Raw genomic sequence first — 22,808 nt, forward strand, 5'->3', positions numbered from 1 at the left:
GTTCATTAGGAGAAATCACCACTTAGCTGTTTTTGTCTCTGCCGCCTACTGTCCCTTGTCCCACGCTCTTACATTCTGTCCTGTGCACTGGAAACAGACTCCCACCCTCTCAAGTGCCAAGCATCACACTTTCCCTTAGCATCACCTCCTGGAACCAATTGTTTTAGGAAAGCTCCTGTGGGCACTTAAGGTATTTGCTTGCTCTGGGTTTGGTTTTTTTTTTTTTTTTTTTTTTTTTTTAATTTGGGGCTGTGTCTGGTGTGTCTTGGGTCTCTCCTGACCCAGTGTCAATTGGCTGCTCTTCTAGAACACTATCGCTACAACTTGTCACTTGTGCCGGGGTGGTGGTGATAGGGAAGTGTTGGCAAATGAGAGTGGAGGCAGGGTCTGTTCTTTTGAAGAGCTTCAGGTAGCCTGTGGATGAGGTGGGACTTACTCCTGTTGTAAGTAAGTAAGGACTAGAAAGCTAGGGAGTTTTCATGCTATAAAATTAGGTAGTTTGGGTCAGAGATAGATTCCTGGGGGAGGGGCTCTTGCAGCCGAACTGACAATAATGCTTCAGAGAAGTGCTTTTAGGTTTAGCTAGTGCAAACAATGATGAATAAGATGACGATGATGATGATGGTGATGATGATGATGATGATGGTAATGATAAATTTGTAAGCAGCATCACTGCCTGCCTTTTTTTATTCAACAGACCTTATTGAAAACCTTGCCCCCATCCTTTATCAGCAGGACAGCGGGTATACTTTGTGCAGCTTCAGTTTTTTTCTTCTGAAAATAGGGGGCTATAAAAACCTACCTTACAGGGGTTTGCTGGCCGGAAGCAATCTCTCTTTACAAAGGCATTAACCCTAGTCAGTCTCCAAAAAGTAGTAAAAGACTTGACCTGACATTTTGTGAGATACAGCTGGTGAAGACTTTAGTTGACAAGGGCTAATGTGAAAGTCTGTGTTCATCTGATTCATTAACAAGGTTAAATAAAACATGTGTACTCAGAAGACCAGGGCAGAAAGGCGATGTCTAGAGATTTTCGTATGAATGCCGTATCATTTGAAAAAAATTCTCAAAAAAAAATTGCATTTGGAGCCAGTCAATCCATAAACATATTGATTTTGTTGGTCTTGCTTGTGTAATTTTTAGCTAAAAAAGAAGAATGTGTCTCTCAGCAACTGGTCAGGGACTGCAAATAAAAATAATTGCAGTCACTAATATGTATTGAGAGGTCACTAGATGACAGATATCCATCTCAGAACGTATGTGTAGTGTATTAATTTATCTTTTAACAACTTAATCAGGAAGGCACAATGATCATTATTCCCTCTTTGAAGGAAACTGAGGTTTTCAGGGCTTATAACACCATAGATATTTCATAGCAGCCATAGAAGGTGAGGCAGAGTCAAGATTTCTCACCCAAGTGGTGAGATTCCAAAAGATGTGTTCCCGGCTCTACAGTGTACTGCATGCCCTCATATGAGCCAGAAAGAGTTCCCGAACCTTCTGTCACTGCTCTCATATTTCCGGTGGCCTTGAATAAGCAGGGCTGTCACTGCTGTGTCATTGAGGAAAGTGAATAGACTCTGGTGATCCAACAAATTCAATTCCTCTAACCTTTATTAAGCTTCTCCAGTGGGGAAGACACGCTGCTCCGTGGTTCAGGGAACTCAGAAATGAGAAAGGTGTTTAGTTGGTTTTGCTGCAGTGAGCCTGGAGAGGGTGAAGAGGGTAGTTATTCCAACCTAGTGAGTGTAACTCTTCACTGTTTTCAAGCATCTGCGCAACAGTTAACACGTACTGTTGATTCTGGGGGTGCCGGTACCTGTTCTGAGAAGCACCTTACATGCATCATCTCAGTGGTCCCCAAATGCTGATCCATCGATCCCTCTGATTCCGTAATGAAGTTTTCCGCAAGCTGCAGCTCAATGAGAAAATTAAGGGCAATTTGTCGAAAATTTTAATAGATCTAAATTTAATCCATTTGAAGGCTTGTCCTTTACTTGGAGATAATGTCGTTCTTACTTTTTGGTACAAGATGCCCCATTCCTTTACAAAATGATGATGATAGCAGATGGTGTGTAAGAGTTTGTATGTGTGTGAGAACTTGTGTGTGTGTGTGTGTGTATATACGAAGTTGGTAAAAAAAATTTAACTCATTAATTTCATGCAACCTCTCCATTGTCTTTAAACTTTCATTGTAATAAAAATTATTATGTGAATTAGGGAGAAAAAAAATCTGAGAATCATTGCAGTTCTGTGAGGAGGCTATGATTAGTCCCATTTTACAGATAAAAGAACTGAGGCTCAGCATGGCTGATTTACATGCTCTCTTCCACTGAACCTGCAAGTAGCGAACCTTGGATATAAACCCAGGTTTTGTGTTTCTGGGAGCTACAATACTGCCTCCTCCACGGGCATAATGGTGTTTTGGGAGCAACGAGCTCCCTAGCCCTCCCGTAGCCAGGGGGTGCACACCGAGTAGCCATATTCAGAGTCCTGGGACTCTTTGGGCCTTTCTTTGGGAAGCAGGCTGAAATCTAGGGGAGATGCATGGTGTTACCTGGGAGCTGGTTTGAGGCAGATCAGCCACTCTCCCTGCAGGAGTGCGGGACTCTCTTCCCCCTGCACCTGTGTTCCTTGCTGCTGCTCACTCTCCCAGATTTAACCAGGGCATATCGGTGTGTGTAGAGGCAGATGAAGAAGTTCTGCTGACCAGCACTCAGCAGACCAGTGCAAGGGGGAAGGCTGGCCCATTGCTGCGGGCTTGCCCTCTGTGGAATCATACCTAGTGGCCAGTGGGAGGGGTGAGAGTAAAGTCCTAAAGGTCTCCCTGAGCTCTAAGCTAGGCTTGCTACAAAGACAAAGCACCCCACCTATGAAGGGGGGGACTTGAGAATCCATTCCGTCCCTCCTTTTCTACGGAAGCATTCTCAGGTTTCCTGCCTGCGGGTCTGCATCTCAGCAGCCCTGCCACCTGGCGCTTCCGTTTTCATTTCTGCACAGGTAAGCTGAACACCTTGTCCCTAAGAAGTTAGGCTGCAAATATAAATGGCGCTCTAAGTTGCTGAATTCCTGTGCGGCTACCAACGTAGGCTTGCTCCTCATTTTTGTGGTGAATATTAAGTTTCTAGAGTATTCCAACTCGGTAGTGGGTTTCAGCAGGTTTTCATGGACTGGCCAGGGAAATTTACCACCGTTTATAAAAACATTCCTTAGGAACATGTCATTCGAGTTCTTCACAGTAACCACAAAGATAATAAAAGTAGGAGTAGTAGTTGTGGCAGTAGAATTTTTTATTTTCTTATGAAAGTCATGCACAAATCCGTTCTTATGAAAATTCAAATAACGTACATCCATAGAGAGTAAAAATTGAAGGTCCCCCCGCTCCCTTTTCTGCTTCATTGCTCTAGAAGTAAGCAAATTTACCATTTGATTTGTATCTTTCCAGAGCCTTTTCCATACATTTTATATATGTGTATATATTTGTATTTATATTAATACATCCACATTTGCCTGTGTGTATGTCTCTACGCACACATGCACACACACACACACACAGATTGTGGGGGTTCTTTGTTTGGTTGGTTGGGTTTGGCTCTCACATATGAAATTGATATGTGCCCTGAAATTCCTTAAAGATCTTTCTTAGAGATCTTTCCAAGGAAAGACAGAGATGTACCACATTCTTTCTAATAGCTGCACTGGATGTATGTGTCGTACTATGTTGCACTGTTCTTCTGTTGCTTCTGCTCATTTGCCTTTACAAGCCATGCTGGAAAAAAATATCCTGGTACATGTATCTCTGTGCCCATCTCAGGTATTTCTGCAGGACAGATATCTACAACTCAAATAATTAAGTCGAAAGATAAGCATATTTAAAATGTTGAGAGTGAGTGTCAAATTGTCATGTCCAGAGCCGTCCCAGTATAAACTCTCACCATTTGTGTGTGAGCCTACCCATTTCTCCACAGCTACATCAATTCTAGGTAGCATTGGCAAGTGTTTCATTTATTTAATTTGTTGATTTTATGTATTAATTGGGGTTAAGCTTGTGCGTAGAGGATTGTGGTTAACTGTTCTAAACAACCAATATGATTTTGAAAAGAGCCCTTGTGAGGAGCTAGTTGTGAACTGAGCATCCTTGTACTCACCAGCACTGCACACACAGGCTACAAAGCTAGTGGAGTTTGAGGGTCCTTGACTCAGAAATGGACTCAAATCTCCAGCCTTAATCCTTCCATGACATGCAAGGCAACTGTCTCCAAATGGTCGGAATCGGTTCTGCCTGAGACATGGCCCCTTATCTGAAAGAGGAACGCCGTGCTTGTCTGAGCCCTGCTGAATCCTCAGCCCTGTAACTCCTTGCCATGGAGTGTGGATGCCTTTGCCAAAAGAACGGTCTGAGAAATAGGGCTGCTCCAGGGTAGCTTGGAGAGACCATCGGGGGCTGAGATCTCATTCTAGAGGCCGAAAACTCAACTTAATATAGCAAGAGCTAAAAAAATAAATCAATAAAACTTAGAATCTGTGGGTTTCTTGAGCAGAAGGAGATAGCAAGAAGTAATTTGCTCTGAACTGCTATTGTATTCATTCATTCATCCGTCCATCTACCTATCTACCCATCAGTCCATCCACCCACCCATCCACTAATGCAGTATTTTCTGAGTGTGTCAGACACTGTATCAAACTCCACCCTTCAAGTGATTCTGCAGGTGAGAATCTTTCCCATTTTTAGTTATTGGCGCCGCCAGACTTCCCACCACCACTCTCAGTAGACTGACCCACAGGAACTCCAGAATGAGTACACTAGGCAAATCTGGGGCTTGGCAATCGGATTAGGAGGGTCAAGGATGCAAGGAGGCTTTTCTGCATTTGCAGAGCAAAGCATACTTTTTATACCGTGTTTACTGCAACCTGCCCAACACCCCTTACTTTGGTGTCCCCGATTCCCTGACCCTGTTTTTTCATTTTTTTGCACAGCACTCATCACCTTCTAGGTTCCGTACAATTTACTTATTTGATCTTTGTTTGATGACACTCTCGCCAGAATGTAAACTGTATAATGTCAGGGATCTTCACCTTCTCCTACTGATAGAGCCTTCGTGACGAGACCAGCACCTGAGGTAACCAACACTCACAAAATATCGTCTAAGTGTTTGAACAAGAGGATTGTGATCAAGTGCTTGTGATCGAGATAATAAACAACAAAGTTTCCTACAGAGACTTTCATTCTCACTTTCCTGAAGGCTGAGAATATGTCGTTGCCCTATCAAAATTTGGAAGTGACAGTAAAATACTTCTAAGCCACTTTTTGGCATTGTCAGGGAGCTAACTCCACTGTGGAAAATTACATTCAAGATCAAGAAGTCCTTCCTTCTGTCTAACTGGAGTTTTCCTTGCTCTGAGGCACAGCAACCCCCATAGAAGATCTTCTTTTAGCTAAATGTCTGCCTTTTTGACACCCTTAGGAAATTCTAATAAGGAATTATGAAAGAGAGAAGAGGAAAAAAAGAACATTTTAAAACTATTTTGAATAGCTGGCAAATTTGAGGGAAGGAAAAAGTTGCAAACACTGTGGTGTGGGTCAGATTGAAACTGGAACAGTCGCCTTCCGCTCAAGAAAGTTTCATTTGAAGACGGCATCGTTCGTTGCTAGTTTTCCGGCACCCTCTCTGCTTCCTCCAGGGCTAACATTCAATGAAGGGTCCTTGTAGCCGAAAGGCAGGAGGGTGGCCCTTGAATGTGCCTGCAGTATTCACTCCCAAGTGGTACTGAGTGCCCAGGGATTCTTTGCAGTGAGAGAGAAGAGTATTTTCTTTTCCCACTTCCAAGTGGAAGATCTGCTTGGGAGCTAGTAGCCTTGATGTGGCTCTTTCTTAGTCTCTGTTGATATGGAATTCAAATCCAGCATCCCCAGATACTGCTTGAAAGGCTAGCAGCTAGGGCACTACCATCTGACTTGCGGTCATCCGATGCTGTGTTCCTGGTTAATGGAGTGCTGATGCTAGCCACTGCAAAATCTTCCCTGCCCCCATCCTTTACACCGGGTTGATGGGCTGTGTATCTGTCTGTGTGAGTAATCGCATTTGCATCAATCAGTTTGCATGCAGTTGTGCCGGAATGTTTGGACTTGGTTGTCCAGAGAAGGGGGCCTGGCTCTGAATAATTCTGAGATGCGTTTAGAAGGTTCGGAGTCTACCATTTCACTTTGCAGACTCCCAATTCCCTGGACTGTGGAGACTTAAGTTTAAGAGAAAGTGTGAGCCATTATTGTAAAATGGGTCTGTAGGAATCCAGTCACCACTGAGCGTTTTCAACTTTGGGGAGAACACAGACCGGAAAACCAGTGTTGGCTCAGTACAGCCGAGAGCAGTTATTGGTTCCTTACGTAATGTATTTGTTTTTCATTAAACCATTCAGATAAGGTCTTATTAAAGTGCCATGTATTATTTATCGTGTTTCTTATGAAAATGAGCTGAAGGGAAAATTCTGTCCTCTTCTCGGGGCACTCACAGGCTTTTCCAATGCCAGCAAGGAAAAAAAAAATAAAGGCAAGCACAGTGAACCCCTGTCAGTACAGCAGATTGCCTGAGGCAAAAGGAAAGGATGGGAAGAAGAGAGGAAGGATTGGAAAAGCACTCTTTGACCCTTCATTTCTTTTCAGTTTTGTGGGATGGTTTTCCCTTTGAATTTGTGAATTGCAAAATTTTTTTAAAACGAAAAACAGGCAGAAAGTTAGAAAAGAAGAAAGAAAAAAAAAGAGAGAGAGAGAGAAACAGTTTATTTGTAAATCAGACCTGGTCTGATGAATGTGAGACAACACAGAGCCAGGATTTTTCAAAGTAACCACTGCCACCCTCTCCCTGCCAAAAAAAAAGCATTGTAAAACACCAGCTTGTCCTCCCCTAATCCTCCACACCAACTTCTGCTTGGGGGTTAGCATCCTGCTGTGTCCCCTCCAAACTGGTGGGATGTGCAACTCCCAGAGCATTGGAGAGACTAGTCTTGCAAGGTGAGGAGTAGAAAGAAGCAGCCTGGTTGGAGCCTGGTGTTTGGCAGAGTGAAGACTTTGTAGTTATTGATGGCGTCTCAAAACAAAACAACAACAAAAAAATGGAGCTGTGGAATAATTAATTTCCTTCTCTTTCAGAAAGCATTTTGATTAGCCTGCAAAGTGAGTTGTGCCTTGTGAGCTGATGGCTCAGTTCAGGAGCTGTCATTTGGCTGCGTGTCCCCAGGAGCCTCACAGAAGGGTCAATGGGAATGCCCCTGATGGCCCGTCCCTCGCCCTGTCCAAAATGCTCCTCCCTGAGGGCACCCCATCACTCTGTGTGCCCTGCCCTTCAGGGTGGGGGCAAACCCCCAACTCCTGGCAAGGCTTCTTGCCGGGAACCCAACAATCAAAAAAGATGCTGTTCAGACAGCCTCTGGCTCTGAGAAAGAAAAAGAAAATCCAATCATTGGGTCAAAATCTATATCACAAAATACGGCCAGTATTCCTGATCATGCTTTTACTACTGCCAAGAATGTGCTGCTTTTTTGTTTTGTTTTTTTTTTTCCTGTGGGGACCAAGGACTCGTTAGAGTCTTAATATTTTCTTTTGATTTGCAGATCACATCGTATTTTATTGCATAAAGACTAACGAAATCTACTAATGAATAATTATTACTTCATAAAATAAAGGGGAAGGGGGAGATCCCTTTGCAAGAGTGGAATGCTAATGTGGCCAAGGAGGGCTGGCCAGGCAGGAAAAAAATAAAATAAATAAACCGCTGTAATTTGCCTGATGCAGCCCACGGAGTAATCTCTTATCAGAGCCGGACGTCCCCACCCTGTGCGTTTTTAATTTGGGAAGAGCGGGCATTCTAGGCTGGGAGAAACCCCTTGAATTCGCCCAGGGCTGGCGTGTTAGTCCAACAGGCTGGATTGGCACGCCAGCCCCGGCCAGGGCGGTTTCTCCCACGCAGCGGGTCGGGGCTGGTCGGCGAGCTCCCTTGCTGCCTGCCCAGCCACCGCAAGGCGCAGAGCGAAGGCTGCGCCCCGAACGCCGGGGGAGCGGGCGCGGGGGGGAGTGCACCGCCCGCCTCAGCCGCCCTACGAGGGGTGTGCGGGCCCCGGAACCCTCCCTGCCGCGGGCCCCGGCGGCCCCAGCTCCCCCTGCCCCCAGCCCCTCGCGTCATCCCCGCACTCTAAGAGAGGGAATCCCATTTCTGTGTTTTATTTGCCAACGAGTCCGGCAAACACACCGCCACCCAAATCTGAGACGCTGGGTCCCGGCTGGGCAATCGCATTAATTGTCCAGCTCGCCTGGATGCTGGCGATGTGGGGCGCTCGCTCTCTCCCTTCCTCGCCCGCCCCGCGGAGATTTTTAGCAGACACGATTTGAATTTTGGTGAGTCGTTTAAAAAAAAAAAAAAAAAAAGCAAAGGGGAGGGGAAAAAAAAAAAAACCTGCCCCTGGACCCATTTGACAAATGAGGAGACAGCAGCATCAGCACGAACGGAGTGAACCTCAGTGTGAGTCTAAATCTCTCTCCCTCTCTCTCTCTCTCCCCCCCTCCTTTCTCCCCCTCCCTCCCTCCCTCTCTCTCTCTCCCCCCCTTTCTCCCCCTCCCTCCCTCCCTCTCTCGCCCTTAGCTTTATCCACCCCACCCCCACTCCTCAGCATCCACAGGAGGGCATCCGCCCCCCTCTACCTTTCATAGAAGTTCCTTTGCTTATTTTGTTATCTTCCCGGGGGCGGCGGGCGGGGGACACCCTCCACTTTGAGGGGCATCAGAAAGCAGGCCCAACAAACCAGGGGAAAAAAAACCCGGCGCAGCCACGAAGGGAACAAAATAGTTTCCCGGCCCTCTCAAGTGTCTTAGTTGGAGGCAGAGGAACGCCGGGATCTAGCTCACCCAAAGGGAAGGAAAGCGAGGGAGGAGGGACCAACGCGCGCGGGGTGCGGCGAGGGGGGAGGGAGAGAGAGAAAGAGAGAGAGAAGGGAGGCAGCCGCCGGGTTTGGACTTAGATAATCAGCAAAATTTAAAAAATACATATATATATTATAGCAACCAGGCAAAGAGCGGCGTGGTTGCATGCGCGCGTCCCCACTCGTGCTCGGCGGGCGCCAGAGAGACACGATGCAGCATCCTCTGACGGGGGCCACCTGCGTGGCGCTCCCCAACGTGGGCATGTGTCCCCAGCTCTCGTGTGCCTTGACTTTTATGTACTTACAGCAGGTAAGGCGCGCGTCTTCCCTCGGTGGCTGCTTCCTGGGGCTCGGCGGACTCGGTACCCGCGTCGTCGCTGGGATGCGCTTTGGTACCTTGGATGTGTTTGGGGAGGGGGCGCCTGCGTCTGGACGCGAGGGAGGGGTGGATCGGAGCCCCGAGTTCTCTGTGGAACCCGGACACCCCGCGCCCAGCTGCTTTTGCACCTCTCTGGATAGTTTGAACGCCAGGTTCCGAGCCTGGGTACCGGGAGTTCAAAATTGCAAACTGTATTCTCCTTACTCGCATCTTTCCTGTGTCAGTGCGTTCAGGGGCGATCTGAGTCTAAGACCTCTTTGATGCTAAGAGTTTGAATCTTTGCAGAGGCATCTGGGTGCCTGGAGTTTTAATTCAGCTATGTTAATTGGGAGTGCAAAAGCTTATGTGTATGTGTGTATGTGCTGAGTATTTTTTTGTTTTCTTAAGTTTGTCTGGTTATGCTATATTCAGTACGCTTGGGGTCCAAGGCTTTCGGTTTTTCTGGAGCGTGTCAACCCCAGAATCTGCCTGTAAACTCACTGGCAATGCTGTGATGAAGGCGAGTGGTTTAGGATGCTGTCTTTGTTGGAATGTATAAATGCTTTTTTTTTCTCTCTCTCTCTCCTCCACTCCCCCTTAAAGGTCTTGTTGAGGGATTGTGTTTTATTTTCTATTCTGTGTATATTTCAGAATCTTTCATTGTGTTTCTCTCTGTCTTTCTCTGGCTGTTTCCCTCGGACCTTCTGTCTCTTTTTCCTTCTTTACTGGTAGGGCTGCTGCCTAAGTTGGTTCCTGGGCTTGGGGAACAGCCCAGCTCTGCCTCTCTGGGCAGGGGTTATGGAGGTGAGCAGACAGAGTGAGAAGGAAGGATTTTGACATGCAAATGGGAATCCATCTCCCTTCCCAGGACCACCGTTCTGCTCTATGTAGAGTTAATGCGATTGTAGTCTTTTTATCTGTCTGTCTATCGACTCCTTCAAGATTACCCTGCGTTAACTATGTGTAGTTGTGGTTGACTAAACTTCCTTCACAAGTGTTCTGAGGGGCCTCCTCCAAAGATCCTCAGTTTCAGTCTGGGTTATAGGAATCTATGTGTTCATAAAAGGTCAAGATTCTGTTTTGAACATTTGGGTAATTTGTTATCAAGTTGGTTGCCTCCAAAAAATGTTTCTTAGGCTTATTTTCTGCTTCAAGTCTTTTTGAGAACAGGCTTTTTTTTTTCTTTCTCGTGGTTTTAATATCTTAGGAACAAACTGGTTTATCCTTTCAAATATTGTCTTATTCCATTTGTCATTAGGTAAATTGTGCCAGGAAACATTTCCCAAGAGCCACTGGTAACATATGATATGATTCATCTACTTCTGCCATTTCTGTGCCTGTGCTGTGAGTGCCTCTGTGTGTGTGTGTGTGTGTGTGTGTGTGTGTGTGTGTGTGTGTGTGTGTGTGTGTGTGTGTTTTATACCAGTTACCCACCAGAAAAGTGTCCTAATGAGCTTTTCTGCAGACACTAAGCCTCAGTTGAATTTAATCAAATTATTAATATGAGGTGATCTTTTGCCTCCAGTATTCACTTCTTTTCTGTTATTTATTAATCAATCTGAGCAGCGTTTCCTGACAAGTAAAATGCTGTAGATATTCAGCGTTCTCACAGTATCTTTGTGCATTATTCTTTTTAAAGTAAATTGATGTTCCTTCCTTCTAGGTTGTTCAGTTGGTTTGCTTTGGGGGAGGGGGGGTGCACAACTCAGGAAAGAAGACAGTGACTTTGACTGAGAGGTTATTCTTGCAACAAAAAGGACAAATATGTGGGATGAACGTAGGGGTTTTCAACATCTGCAGGGCAGTCTCTCCCAAGAGGGAAAAAAACGCTTGATCTGGGAAGGGGAGGCTCAAAGGGAATGCTGGCAGCCATAACAAATATTTAGAAGTGACTAAATCAGTATAGTGGTTCCATACGACAATAGGCGGAGGTGGGTTTTGAAATGTGTTTTGGAATGTACCTCCTGCCCCTACCACCCCCGAAAAAGCTTGCAATGCTTTCAGTGAAAGTGTTGATAAGGTGAAGCTGAGATACCACGTCAGACCGTGGGGTGTGTGTGTGCATGTGTGCATTTTTTTCTGAGTTTCACTAAATGCCTGAAGTATAGTGCAAGCAGACATTTCTTTTTGCCTGTCTGGTTGAGAATCAGGTTTTCCAGCCATACTGCCCACCTTGCTAAGGGCTCACTGGCAGGGTGGGAGAGCCATACCTGCAGGTCATCTCTCCGAGCCATTGCCGACATGATAGTTTGTGGAGACGTCTCAGGCAGTCCAGACAATTGGCCGATTAAAGGTGTGAAATGGATCACTTCAGTCTCCACAAACCACTTGCCGATACAATCTGCACGTCTTCCGTCCACGCAAGACCACTGTGTTTTCCGTCTGCTGTTAATCTATAGGTTTTCCTGTATCTTTGTTTAATTTTGATGACCAGAGGGCTAACCTGTACTCTCGGGGTACATTGCTCAAATGGCCGGGTCAGGCAAGATCTATGATCAATGGCACCTTCATTGGAAACCTCTTATTTTATTATTATTTAGCAATCAGCATATTTCAGGAGTCTTTGTCATTCAGGTCACCAATTACATAAGAAAATAATTAAAGCACAACTGTCTTGTTTTGGAGGCTTTATCATTCTGTTTTATAAAGACACAAACTCTGATTAGGGGCCATCGAGTCGTCTCTGAAATATATTTTCCTGGAATGAAGTTTCATACAGTGCTCGTTTCTCATCCAATAGCAAAGGAAAATTACCTCATCATTTGCTTTCTTTGCCTCAGTCTTGACATCCAACCTCTCTTCCTAAGCCCTCCCAATTTTGTCCCTAAAACCACTCATAAAAGTAAAAGTCAGCTGGGGTACCTCAAGCATCGAGTCTACCCTGAAGGACCAAGTGCAAATGACACAACCCTTTTACCACAAAGAACTTCTTTATTCAAGCCAAACAAGAGGTGACTTCGGTGTTTAAATTATTTGACTAATTCCATCTCGTTGATTTACATTTCCCAGTAACTCTACTTTAAATAAGTATTTTCTTACAGTTAAAATGTCTGTTTTTTTTTCTCCCCTCTTTTAACACTGGAGATGTTACTACAGTTTGGAACTGTAAGATGGGATAATGTCAAATAGTCCTTCTGGCACCTAGGTCTGGAATCCAGTGATGTCATCGCAGGCATGTATAGCCACATCTGTAACACCTGTATACCTCCAGGACATAGCATGTATCTTGTGATGGTGGACCATTTTTCAGTGGAAGGGACAGGTGAGCACTGTAGCAGCTGGCTTCAATCTTGCTGTTTAGGGGAAGTTCCTCCTTCAGCCTCTGTTCTTGATACACTGCAGTGGATCTGTTTGGCATCTTCTTTGGTGGTGAATCGTCTTCCCCCAGGTGAAATTCAGACTCACACCTCCCCAGTACAGAATGTGCCCAGAATTCCAAAGCAGGTATTCAATGAAACAGTCTTCCTTGAGGGAAAATTCTGAATACAGATTCCAAATTGGGGGGGGGGGGCGGTTTACTGTGAGCTGGGTCGAAAGAGAATGCATTTTCTTTTTCATAGACAAATAGAAAACCAACACACACACGTTCGTAACAAACAAATCTACGGATGCTTGATTTCCATCCTAAGTCACAGCGAGCATACCAAGGGTCATGGCGTGGTCAGGTGTGGTGAGGCTACGAACAGAGCAGACGAGGTCTGTTTTCTGACGCACATTGCGTGCCAGATTTCCCCCAGAGCTGTTTCACGCTGAGTTCTAACTCCCTGAAAGGGGATAAGTAGCATATTAACTTCGTTTTCCCTTCTCCTAAACCACCATCAGTGTCTCCCAGTCCTGTTCTAAGAAAGCTTCTCATCTGTCCAATCCTACTCACTCAGAACCTTTTTATCAGCCTAAATTTTAAAACAAGTCAAATGCTTAAAATCCACGTTAAAAGTGGGGAAGGGGGGAAGGGGGCCTCCAAAGTGGGCCATGCCCCCGTCAATACCCCAGGATTGGTCATTTTTCCCACTTAATGATGATCCATGTGGTTTGTTTTAAATAGTGAAGTGGTTTGTGCAAAGGGTAATTCCTGGTAAATGAAGCCATTGCTCACTGTGGACGTCTTCAGATCGAAAGCAGTTGAACTGAAACCTGCATATCAACCCTTTCTGTCTTTAATTAGAAAGTGGATCTGGGAACGTAAGTGTCGCCGGGAAGGTGGGCTCTCACACGGAGGCTGTAGGAGGGGGAATCACCTCCATGTACCCGCCGCGGTTATAAATTTGGGGAACGTTAGGGAGGCCATAACAATTATGGCTGCATTGAAGAGTTCAATTCTCATTCTAGTTACTTACCTTGTGCTGCTCAATCTGATGATTTATAGGGGACCAAATGGCATTTTATCACCTTCGTTCTTCTCGGCTTAATCCCGTGTTGATTTATTAGATCGTGCTGTGGATTGGGGGAAGTCGATGGTATCGATAAGGCAGAAAAGAAATTAGGATAGATTATCCTCACGTCTGAATTGTTTAAGGAATTTAAGTGGTCGGGATGAACACACTCCCAGGGCTGGGTGACTCTCTGCTAGGGCCTAGGTCCCTCTGTCTAGAGAGATCCTATGTCATAAACTGGTTAATTAACCGATCTTCCTGGCTTCTCTGATTTTTCCAATTAAGGGGGAAAGACATGAATCGCTGGGCTCTCATCAGCCAGCTAAGTCTCCTGTCTCAGGTGGGCTGGGGTTCCCCCTCTGTTTCTTCCATTTTAGAAATCTATGGGGGAGTGGGTATTGACTGCAGCGGGACTTGGACTGCCTCTGCCTTAAGAATATTTCATCCAACATTCACTCCTGAAAATCGTAAGCATCCGTTAGTCCCTGGCCCCGAGTCCCGCGCCATTCGACAGCTCTGCCTGCCATTTCGTGGCGGTTTCTGTGTCAGAACGTACACCCGGCCGCTTCTGCCTCTGCCCGAGTGAGTGGAGAAAGCCCATGTTATTAGAGCTCACGCCATCTGTTTCCCTTACAGCTGGCCCTTGAGTAATTGTCCAGTGGCTGATGGACTGAGGGTACACAATCTTTTTTTAGGGTTTTCTGATTCATTTAACCAGGCTCTCTGCCCCAAGAGAAAACATAATGCTTGTTTATTCATATTGGCCGGATAAAAACAGTGTAGTTTGTCAGGCAAATAATAGTCTTCTGGAAGAGAAATTGCAGCCTTGTAAAGAAAATCAGTTTGGTCCGCCCGTGCCTAAGGGGCTGCGGGATGCGCGGGAGATGACTCCCTGTGAATGAAGCAGAGCTGACAAAGTGTGGGCGTAATTGCCCCATCTGCAGAGACCTTTTTAATGGACGAGGAGAGGTGTCCCAGTGCGCTGTTTAATTCAATTAAGAAAGGCAAAGAAAGTTCTATCCATCAATAAAGTTTCCTATTTCTGGGCGCTGCCCGAGAGAACTTTGCAGGGCTGAGTGTTCGTCTGTGGCTGTGTGCCTGATGTGGCTTGCCTCGCCTGGCCCCCGTTCAGAGGGGCTGTGTCAGATAAGGTCAGCTCTCAGGCACAATAGCTCAGGAGGGCCCTGGCCCTTCAACCATGCTGAGTGCAGACGAGCCCGGGAAGTGAGCAGAGACCCTACCGGCCGCCCCTGCAGGGAGGAGCTGTCAGAGACGGGGGCTTTCTAAAGGACTCTCCCAGTTCCACCTCTGAGCCTGTCGTAGGCTCAGGAAAGGGCTTGTGTGGTTGGAACTTTCTGCCTCCTGAAAAGGCCTGGGGAAAGGGGGTTTCACTGCTGCTCCTGGTCTCGGCATATCGTGGCCCTAATTGATTGGGCTTGGCTGAAAGAAAGAGCAAAAGACGACTACTTTCTATTATTGCCTGCGATCCCACTTCTGATCGCTGTCTTGTTCATTTACGTTTCTTATATTTGTTAAGCTCCAGACTGTTTAGAGAGCATTTTTGCTATGCTTGTTCTGACCTGTTAGACTGTAGGCAACGTGAAGGTAGAGAAGCCTTCATTCTCTTTTTACTCTACCCACAATGTTTAGAAGAAAGTCTAGTACATAGTAGTTGTTTAATTAAAAGAAAAATGAGTAATGAATGAATGAGTGCATTTGGACTTTCCAGAACCTTATAAGCAAGCGTCAGTGACTGTCACTGCTTTTTACAGATGTATACAATTACACATCCATTTATTCACTCATTCTTTCACTTGGCCACAGAAAACATCGTTTCCAGGCATTGAGGATATCATAATCAATCAGTTACGAAGGGTCTCTGCCACCATGGAGTTGACATTCTAGTAAAAGAATAGATGATGCGGAAGTAAGTAAATCGAGAGGCATGTTCAGGTTAGGGAGGGTGCTGGGCAGGAAATGCACAGGGTGATGCCCCTGGTTGCTGGGCTTTATCTGATGGGTGGATCAGTGTGCGTCTCCTAAAGAAGATGATGATTTTCCTGACCCTCAGGATGAGGGAGCGTTGGGCATGTGAAGAGCTGAAAAAGGTGTTTCAGAAATAGGGAAGGACAGGCGCATCTGCCTTATCTGCAGAAGAGGGTGTAAGAGACACAGGGAGACAGTAAGTGGTGGATCTGGGTCACCTGCCAGTGTTACAGCCTCTGTGGATAGCACGTGGCTTTCTGTTATCCGCTGGGGCCATACTGAAATGAGGAGGAAGGACAGAAGTGAGTGCCCAGTGAACAAAGGAGATAAAACCCCTCCCGAGTTTTGGAGAAACCCATGGGACATGTGGAAACAGGTTTGGGGCTTGGAGGTGGAGAGATGGTTTTGACGGAAGCCGTAAGAAAGACATTAATTATAACGTACCAAGAGTCCTGTTGGAATTTCTCACAACCTCATCGAGGTGCTTCCACAGGGAGTGGGCTTATGATGCCAAAAACCAATCAATGTGGTCCATCCAGTGTTTTTCAAACTTCAGTCCTTCAAGCATCGCCTTCCTAATTGTTGCCAATTCACTCATCAGCACCGTTGACATTTAGTCAATTTTTTTTTTTTAGACTTGACTTCTATCTTGAACTTAAAAGTAGATTGCCCCAACCAAAAATAAATACATAATTCAACGAATCAAAAAAAATCCCATCAAATTACAGCTGTAATAATTTTTTTCCACTATACATTGAAATATTTGTACATTGAAATGTATATTCACTCACACGTTCACTGTTCACTCCGTTTATTGAACTCCTCTTAGGTACCAGCTGATCTTCTAGATTGTTTCAGGAAGCAAAGCCAAGCCCCCCTGTCCTCCCAGAAGGTCCATTCAGCTGTTCATCCGTGTGCCGTCTCGTGAACAGTCAGTGCAGTACCACACTTTGGCTAACGCTGGTGTGGTCCATTGGATTTCCTAGGACTCTCCTTCCCTGCCTGGCCTGGGATCGCCCGTTTCTCCCCAACCTGATTTGCAAAGAGCCAGACTCTGGTTATCTTGGTGTCATCTCTTCTCCCCTTTGCCAGGGCAGAGTCAGAGGACTCAGTAGAGGAAAATCGCCATATATTTAATGTCCACCGTGTGTGGAGGGGCTTTGAGTTGATGGGGCCAGGGAGGGGGTGCTGTGGTCTCTGACACTCAGCCAGGCGCCAGGCAAGGAGCAGCCTCCCCCTGTTTTCATCCTGGTCTTTATGTTGTGGTTAAACACACACAGAAGCAAGATTAGGAATTGAAGCCAGAGTGAAAAAAGCATTCAGAAGGTTAGTGTATGTTCCAGGGGATGTAATGACTTTTTTTTTTTTACCTTTGCAGCTATGGAACAAAGTACAGGCAGCTGTAGGATTTAAGAGCTTCAGATTTCCCAGGACTGATGAGTAAATGCACAAAAGGGTTAGTCTTAATGAGCCTTTTCTTTTTTGGCATTTGATGTTTGCCCAGGATTCACCTCGAGGACTGGATTCCCTTTATCAAGAACAACAACGTGTATCCCCATGCTTCCCTTAGGTGGTTCTGCTTTCTGTGGCTCTACCTAAGTCCAGACATGGGGTGAGCCCTGCTCTCATGCGGGGGTGAAATCTAAGGGGTGTCCCCCGCAGACAAGTCTTCCAAGAGTGAGCAAACTTGGCACCAAAAAAAACAGAAGGAAAGGTGAGGTCAACATTTTGCAGGATCCAAGTGTCCATCTCAACAGTCTTCCAAGATTCAGAAATTGATGAGAAACCTACCTGACTTTAGAACCAGTTGGTGTCAGCTCTTTGCAAAGCAGAGTTTTAAAAACTGGTGTCTCTCGATTTGTATGTAGGACAGAAGCGGTGAGCTAAAGGCTTCATCTCAACTCTTGTTACTCAATTTGCTGACCCAACGGGATTGACCCAACTGGATTTGGGGGTTTCATTGCTTCTTCTGAAAAAACAGGACTAAGAACAACTATTTCATACTCTTCTTTGGAAGATCAAGTCTGATACTTAGCATGGTGCCTGGGACCCAGGGAGTGTCCAAGAGAGGTTTATCAAAGAAATGAAAGAGGGAATCAAAGTATGAATGAATGCACGTGTTAAGGAAAAGCAGCATCCTTTGATTGAAGCTGTTTATTGAACATACATTTTTATTCTCCATTTTTCCCCCAAATCAACGTGATATATGCCCCCACGCCATGCCAAGGACACAGATACAAGGCTTCTCATCAATTACTGATGAGGGAAAGGGGAGGAGGGGGTCTCTCAGGTCCCGTGGTCCCTCTTACCTGTCTCTTCCTCCTCCCCCTGGCAACCATCAGTCCCACTGGTGATGTAGGCTTGTAATGTGGCCGCACAGCTCAATTAATGCTCCGTGACAGGAGAAGGGAAAATAAAAATTGTCTTGCTCTTGTCAGTAGCAAAGTTATTTACTTTCAAAAGCTGACAGAATCACACTGCAGGGGCTTCATTTATTTCTATTCAGAATTGTCGTTATTCTGTGGTGCGAGGGACTTGGGCACCCGTTGAAGTTCAGTCCCATAAGCTTTAATAGGGTGGGTGCCTGCTAAAGGGGAGACTGTCATCTGGGAGAGTCCGGGGGAGTCTTTCCGGGCCTTGGTGGTGTCTGGGCACTCGGCTGATGCCTGGGAGAACGCCCCAGTTTCGGGAAGGGCTGTCCAGCGGACACGTGCATTTTTAGACCCTGGATTTGTCCTGTGAGAAGGGACCATGTGTGTCCCGCTGCTGCCTGACCACCTTGTCCTCTTTATTCTGAAGCAAAAGAATGAAGCGTGGACTCCGAGCCGAGCGTCACATCACTCTCATCGGGGCCACTCCTGGAGTTTCTGGATCTACAAAACACCTCTTGCAAATGGCTTACCTTTGGGTCTATCCATCGTCTTTACTTAAACTCCCTGACAGGTTCTCTCATCCAAATAATCTGTAGAAAGCTATGCAATTTTTTTTTTCTGGCTTTCTTCCTTTCTCTCTCTCCCCTCCCTTCCCCTAAGTGTTTGCAATGAACAGTTAAAACAGGAGGGTTTGGGTGGAGAAATTCTTTTATTCAGGGTGCAATGGCAGAACCATCCACTTGGGGTCTCCATTTAGAACATGTGACAGGATTCTTGAGAACTCTTCTTTTTTTTCTTTCTCGCTCTCTTTCTTTTTTTTGAATCTCCTTTTGGAGTTTCCATTCAAAAAGTGAGACTCCTCTTTAAGCAGGAGGAGTGCTGCTTATAAGATCGTTTAGGAACCCAGCCAGCTTCAATGATGATGATGCTAATAATAATAAAATAATTAAAACAATGAAATAATCAATACCTTTTATGGAGTGCTGGGTAGACAAGCCCCGGACTCAGCCCTTCTACATGGATTACCTCATTTAATCCCTCACAAGAGGCCTCCAGGGGCTTCGATGGGAATAATTTTGTTTCTTTAGACGCAGATCAGAGGCCTGGGTGGGAGAGCCCGTATGCAAAACCAGACTGCCTCCCTCCAGAGCCAGCCTTCTCAGCGCTGTTCTGTTCTGCCCCGACAGCCTCCCCCTGGCCTTGCTGGTCCTGCGTGATTCACCCCGGCCTCTGCTCGGTCACCTCTCTGCACTTAACCGAGCCCTCATTCCTCTTCCCTTTTAAAGGCAAAAACTTGTCAAAAAGGGAAAGAGTCCGGAGATCTCTCAACTTCGAAGCTCCTGGTGATTTTATTTTTAAGTCGTTATGGTTATTGTCGAATAAATGACAACGCACAGCGAGGCTGTCAGACTCCGGAAGGGCGAGAGGAGAGAGAGAGGGGGGCTGGTGGGAGAGGCTCCGAGAAGGATGGAGTGCGTCTCTCCACTGCCAGTTCCAGTCCCCCAAGTCCCCGTTGTGCTGAGCAGCTCTCCACACAACACAGGAAATGCAGTCAGTGCCCGGCCCCGTATTAATGATTTATGCTCCCCGCACCGCACCGCTGCTTTTGTTCACTTGTGGGGCCTGGTCGTGTTCATAAAGGAATTTCTGGGACTGGGGTCTGGGCTGGCCACGCTGCTCTGCTCAGTGCAGTGCCGGCTGCTTCATAAATCAGAAGGATTTAGAGCTGTACAACCTTCCTGAGCTTCTGAGAGAGAATGTGTGGGTGTGTGTGTGTGTGTGTGTGTGTGTGTTTGTGGGTTGTGGGTTTCATCAGATTCACCTAGGGACATTTCCTTTGCCTTTCCATAAAGAATGAGTGAAGGAGGGGCTGCCATCTGTCTGAGGTGTTTCAGGGGCGATTGGTTTGTTTCGCTGTGGCGTCACGGCCCTATTTGTTTCCCATTTGGTGTCTGTGCTTTATGGTGTTGTCTGTGAAAATGGGCTGACACCATTTTATTAGCATAAAGAGATGCAGATCACATTAGAAAACCCCCTCTTCCTTCCACATCATCAAAAACAGCAGGCAAGGGAGATGGCGGGGCTCCTGGAGGCGGAATCACCATTCAGTACAAGTCAATAGGAAACCCATGTGTTCTTTAAACAATGGGATTTGTGAGGCTTTAAATTTATTTTTTAGTTATTCACAGGAAAAAAAAAAAGAATTTTGCTCAGTTTTGAACATGAATGAGGATTTTATTTTCTGAATGGACGCTTCTGGATCTAGGAAACTTTCTCCTGCCTAGTGAGCTAAGGATACTGATTTTAATTGCCCTCTTTTTATTTTTTCCTGATTGAAAGGGAAAACATGATACAATCGTGTGGTTTATTTGGAACCGTCAATTCCTCTTTCAAGATACCTGCAGAGAAAAACTCCTGTTTGGGGAGGGGCTGGATTACACTTGCGTTCTCTGAGTTGTATCGTTCAGTTCATTTTGTGTGTGGTTTTATTTCTTCGCCTGTAGAACTGACAGCTAACGGAGATCTGAGTAGGAGTTTAAGGGGAAAACAGATTATTTAGAAAATTAGGATGATACTTTAAATGTACTATCCAACAGGCTTCTTTTCATATAAGATGAAAGTTTGATTTTAGGGAAATGTGCCTGACTTACAAAAAAAAAAAAAAAAGAGAGAGAGAGATGTAAGGCTTTTAGCAAATAAACATGTCAATTTAGTAGAATTCCTAAATAATGCATGAAGGAATGAATGCAAAGACAAGTGAATAAAGCCCCAATCAACCCCCACCCAAATGAGGGCTTTAATTTCTTGTATAAATGTGAAAGTTTTGGCTAACTTCTTCATATTAATGTTTATGCTTGTGAGACTATTAAAAATGTGGGTTTTTTTTTTTTTTGAAGCTGTCCAGGATCTTAGTCAGCAGTAAAGAAATTGAAAAAAACAAATTCAATTGAAGAGACTACCTTTTACTGTCTCGTCTTCCTGAAAAGTGGAGGACAGAATGTACACGTTTACATAAGTAAATAAAGAACGTCCCAAACGCTTCTCATCAGGGGAAATATGATACAGCGTTTTGGACTAAGAAAGCAGGTGTCCAGCAAATGCAGTGCACACTTGTATTGTACTGATTTTTTTGTGTGTGTTTGCATTTGTCCTCTGTTACATGAATTCGTGAGTGTCTCATTGTCTTTAATTACGTCTACGAGGCACAAGACAGCAGTCAACATCTGCTCCACTGTTTACTTGGTTTACATATAGCTTTGATGGGTTATTAAACAATCTATTTTTCAAGCCGAAAACAGAGAAACCAGCCGAACCCATATTATGGTGTTTTGTCGAGACCCATTATGCAATTAGCACTTGGGATTTGTGCAAAGCTGGTGATTCACCCAAATGAACATCCTTTTATTCTGATAGCTCTTCTTGGCTTTGTGGGAAATATCAATTTCCCCCCAAAATAAAATCGCATTTCCTCCTTAATCATGTAGCATGCCAGGAAGATGATGTGTTAATATGAAGGATGGGTCCTTCACTTTTTAGATTAGAAAAAGAGCAACTCTCCAAAATAATGTCTTAAATTCAAGCCAGCAATTACTACATTACATAAGACAGCTATCGGCTGCCACGTAAGACAGACTTTGAAAGTTTACCCGATACTGTTGGGGAAGAGAAAGGCTGTTTTTAACCATGTGTAGAATATTCCTCATACTTCATGATCTATTTATGAGAGACTTATCCAGTCATCTCCAGCAAAGCGGGTGACACCCGTGCTGATTAGATCAGACCTCATTCTCTCACTTAAGTAATTGGTTAATAATTAATTCACGCGCTCATTCGCTCAACCAATATTTACGTAGCCTCTGCTCTGCCGCAGAAATTGGGTTAGTCACTAAAGACACGTAGGCAAGGAAACCAATTTCATTTCTGCCTTACGGAGCTTACAAGTTTGCGGAGAAGTGATCACCACATCAGTCTGGATTGCGAGGTGTGATAAATGGTCTAAAAGAAGAGTCCACAGGGAACAGTAAGTGTTGGCTTCAGAGGTGAAGGGAGCGAGCGCTCTCTGAGGAGTGGCACTGATGCTCAGATGAAGTAGGAGGTGGACAAGGAGGTGGGGATGGGGAGACCATGGACGCCAAGGCAGAGAGTGAGTGGAAAGGCTGCCCCACGCCTGGGTGATCTCAGAGGAGGGCTGAGAAAAAGCCAGAGACTCTGGAGGACAGTGAGAGGGGGCGAAAGAGGCAGAGAAGGTCCAGCAACCACAGGGGTTTGAAAGCACTGATACAGGGGTTGGATTTTGATTCAAGAAAAACCAAAAGGGGAAAAAAAAAATAACATCAAGGGTCTTTAAGCAGGGGGCAATTCTGATTGAATTTACCCTTTAGAAAGACTAGTTTGGCTGTTCTGTGGAGAATAGATTTGAGGGGGGACAAGATTGAAAGCAGGTTCTCAGGCCACTGCAATAATTCAGATGCAAGGTGACTATCACTGAGATTAGGATTTGACACAAGAGAGGGACAGGAGTAAAAGTTCTGAGAAACAAGCCTGATAATCTTTGTGACACTTCTCCATCCCCTACAGCTGGTGTTCAGCCGAAGGAGAACACGTGTAATATTCTGGAGGGGGCATCTGAGCACCTGGGCGAAGACAGTAGTATCTCAGGAGGAACCAACCCGGGATATACGGGGCTTCACCAAAGAGAATTACAGGCCAGTTTCAGCCTATCTCCAGCCAAAGCTCCCTGGGTTCTACTGGGCCAGAGCTCCAAATCTCACCGGCTAGTCTCACACATTGTTTGGTAGCAGAGTTACC

The 22,808-nt window shown here is 45.5% G+C and overlaps 1 protein-coding gene across 11 annotated transcripts in view; it reads left to right on the forward strand.

Moving 5' to 3' along the window:
- The window catches only part of RBFOX1 (RNA binding fox-1 homolog 1), a 1,986,757-nt gene that overhangs the window by 1,614,013 nt on the left and 349,936 nt on the right, over positions 1-22,808 (forward strand). The gene's annotated exons all lie outside the window — the stretch shown is intronic.

The sequence above is a fragment of the Camelus bactrianus genome, chromosome 18, assembly GCF_048773025.1.
Source record: "Camelus bactrianus isolate YW-2024 breed Bactrian camel chromosome 18, ASM4877302v1, whole genome shotgun sequence".
In the NCBI taxonomy this organism is placed as follows: Eukaryota; Metazoa; Chordata; class Mammalia; order Artiodactyla; family Camelidae; genus Camelus; species Camelus bactrianus.